Raw genomic sequence first — 3,860 nt, 5'->3', positions numbered from 1 at the left:
ATCAGATCCAATCGCAACGAAACCAACTCTATTGTGCTTTAATCCATCAATCATGGTCTAGAGAAGAAAATCTAGGTGTACAGGGACCATGGTGGGGTCAGCCAACCCCAATTGTAGGTTGGCAAATCGCCCAAGGCCCACCAGTCACCACCAGTTATTTTCCACCAACTTTAAGGATGAATCTCCACCATTTATTTAGGTTGGTTTGATCCAATGATGGGCAGAAGAATTGATGCGGATTGATGACATGGCAATTACTTGCTCCCTACTCAATCACCCCTATAAAAGAACTCCCTAGACCCCCTCCAGGGAGGCATCGGTTGAGAGATAAACTTAGACATTTGTCTCAACCAGATCAAGAACCACCTCAAGAGAGAAATGCTCCACAAACATATATTCATAGCATAGTTTAGTTTAGTTAGATCAAGTGGAGTCGAGCTGTTGCTTGGATTCTGGATCTAGTCACCGGAGGCTTGGTATAGCCCTTTTATCCTTTATATTTATCTACTTGATGACATTACTCTTTATTATTATTATTATGTTCTTAGTTTACATTGAGTATATGCCTAGTATAGTTAGAGTTATCACTATATCTATGCATAGGATCATAGAGCGCTCAATTAAGTGTTCAAACTGGCTGAGTAGCCGGACCTTGTGTAAGTGTGGTGCTTATACATTGTTTTACCTATGGATGCACCCTACATTCTGGATTGTGGTAGATTTACATGGGGTGACAACCTTGTAGATTCTCTATATTCCACATCCCCTTTGTAGGACTAGCAGGACCTAAGTCGCTATGAGGAAGTATATTACTATGCTTCTCCATAGGGATGTCCCCTTGTATAAGTATAGAGTTAATCTTTTGCTATTGCTAGTATATACAATGACATGTTTTGCTTTGACTTCTAATTAAGAATAACTTAGGAATTTTATCTCACTTGTATTTTAATTAGACTAGCTATTGCTATATTTGGAGTCTCTCTGAGTGTTATGCATATCATATACATACATAATTATTGGATGCTTATCATATACATAATTTGCTATTTGACTTACCCTTGTTTAGAGTAAGTGTTTAGTTTATTGATTCATCATAAGTATAAGTTATCAATATCTTTCATGCCACTTTCCTCCCAATGGCAAAATATAAATAACAATACCTAGAATACTCCCGGTGAAATGCTAAAATGGTATATCTGTGCGCTTGCATAATTCTAAATTTTCTAATTCACACTAACAAATACCATCAAACATTTCTAGCACCATTATCGGGGAGGATAAAGGCAATGCAAGAATTGATTAAACTTTACTTATTGATGTATCAAAACTATTCACCATAGCTCTAGCAGGCTTACCCGTATTTTTATCTATTTATGTGTTATACAGGGTAGTGCATGTCTAGTTTCAACCTTCCACCAAATTTCATTGAAGATCTAGAATCTCTTATCAGGAAGAGTAAGAAGAGGAAGACCAAGGAAGCATCAACTTCTCAATCACATCAATCAGGAGAAAGCTCAACACTAGTTCTTGAAGCTATGGCTGAGAAGACCCTTTGTGAATTTTCTACTCCAAGCACTATGAATATTCATACTGGACCTACTGTCAACATAGGAGACACATCATTTGAACTCAAGCCAGCTCTAATTAACATGGTGCAATATAGCCAATTTTGTGGAAAGGCATATCAAGATTCAAGTGCCCATCTTTAGCATTTTTAGGTGATTCGCAACACATTTATTATCATAGGAGTCACTCAAAATGTTGTGTTACTTCGTCTCTTTCCATTCTCACTTTTGGGGAAGGCGAAGCAATGGTTCTATGCCAATAAAAACAATATCACTACTTGGACAAGGTCCTCCAATGCATTCTTATCAAAGTTCTTTCCAGTGGCAAAACCAACGCTTAGTGTGGAAAAATTTCAAGTTTTCAACAACAAAGTAATGAAGCAATTCTCGAGCCATGGGAATGTTTTCAAGAATATATTTTAGAATGTCCTCATCATGGGATAGATAATTGGTTGCTCATGCAAACTTTCTACCATGGATTAACCAATAGTGCCCATGAAAATGTCAATGCTGCTGCTAGAGGAGCATTCTTATCTCTTACAATCATTCAAGTGATAGCTCTTATAGAGAAGATGGTTTCTAACTAAGGCTGGTCTGAAGAACATCTTCAACCCTGCAAGAGAGGTGGAGGTATGGTATGCACACACTTAAGGAAGTAGACATGTTGTCTACTAAGATGGATTTACTAATGAAGAGACTTGAAGACAAAGCCAATGAAAAGCAAGATGCTATGCAAATTTTTGGTACACACATGACCTATGAAGTCTGTGGAAATATTGGACATTCGGGGAACAACTGTCCCAAAACACAAGAGGATGTGAACTTTATCAACAACAATAATTACCATCCTCAACAACAACAAGGACACGGATGGGGCCAACAACAGCAGCCAAATTATAAAGGTAACTACCAAGGAAATTATCAAGGTAATAATTTTAATAATTCTTATAATCAACCATCCTTGAAAGATTTAGTGTTAGGACAAGCTAAATTAATGAAACTATTTCTAAAAAGCTTGCTTCTAATGATAAAATCTTAGAAAACATAAATAATAAAATGGATAGCTTTTCATCTGCCATGAAAGACTAGCTTAGCTTTAATAAAATGCTAGAATCACAAATAGCTCAGCTAGCGGCTGCTATTCCATCAAACGAGAAAAGTAAGATTCCAGGGCAGCCAGAAGATCCTAAAACTGTAAATATCATTGAGATAGCAAATTCAGATTTCTACAAAGATCCAAGCCATGGAAACTAGCGGGATGAATCCATGCCTAAGAAGAAAGGTGATTTTGGACACCCTATCATTCCTATCAAGATTGGAATACATGATTTTGATTAAGTCATCTGCGACCTTGGTGCAAGCGTCAATATTATGCCAAAGGTAATATACGATTACATTTTACAATTTGGTAATTTATCATACATAGCCATGCTTGTGAGGCTTGCAGATCAATCAATGCGCAAAGTAGAAGGGATTGTAGAGGATGTCTGTATACGAGTTGGAAGCTTGTATGCACCTATAGACTTTGTCATTTTGGACACCGACCATGATTTAAAGGCACCCATCATCCTAGGACATCCTTTCCTATGTACTGCTAAAGCAACTATCAATGCTGAGAGTGCCAAAATTTGTTTCCAAATAAAAGATAGAGTGGAGAAGTTTTCATTTAAAAATAGCAAGTCACATTCCACTAAATTTTTATAGGAATAACCTCCAACTAGGCAAGCAAAAGGCAAGAAGGAGAAGAATCAGCTACAAGGAACACAAAAACTCCAGTTTGAACAACGGAGGCTTGAGTGTGGTAGAACCTCCTAAATTATAGGACCCACATGCACTTGTCACTGTCCAACAACTTCTAACGACTATGCATATGTTCCTGGTAACTTAGGAAGACTATCGGGTGTCCTCGGAGAACCTCGAATCATCCATGATTTCCGAGCAGGATCACATTACAGAGTCATTGTAGTATTACAACATTTATTCAAATATCTACATCAGAGTAAAATAGCGGAAGTCTTATGATAACTTAGTTTACAAACTAGTTGTTTCAAACCTTACAAACTAAGTTTGATAATTATTACAAACCATAGTAGTAGTAGAGTGGCATTAGTATCATAATACAAACACACAAAATAAGCATCCTGCCCAAGGATCACACATTCACTTATCATCATCGACATGAACAACAGTCATGCAGCAATGTCCAAAATAGACCTGCTCATGAGGCTCACCTGCAACAAGGGTCAACAAACCCTGAGTACAAAAGTACTCAACAAGACTTAACCGGAATCAAAA

The 3,860-nt window shown here is 37.3% G+C and overlaps 1 non-coding gene across 1 annotated transcript; it reads right to left on the bottom strand.

Moving 5' to 3' along the window:
* Positions 1 to 1,898: 1,898 nt before the first annotated feature.
* Positions 1,899 to 2,007, bottom strand: LOC136509792 (small nucleolar RNA R71). The gene has a single exon (XR_010772532.1). It is a non-coding gene; the product is annotated as a small nucleolar RNA R71 (small nucleolar RNA).
* Positions 2,008 to 3,860: the final 1,853 nt, after the last annotated feature.

This window comes from Miscanthus floridulus, chromosome 15, assembly GCF_019320115.1.
Source record: "Miscanthus floridulus cultivar M001 chromosome 15, ASM1932011v1, whole genome shotgun sequence".
In the NCBI taxonomy this organism is placed as follows: domain Eukaryota; kingdom Viridiplantae; phylum Streptophyta; class Magnoliopsida; order Poales; family Poaceae; genus Miscanthus; species Miscanthus floridulus.
The sequence above is the reverse complement of the archived record's forward strand: the minus strand, read 5'-3'. Positions and strand labels throughout refer to the sequence as shown.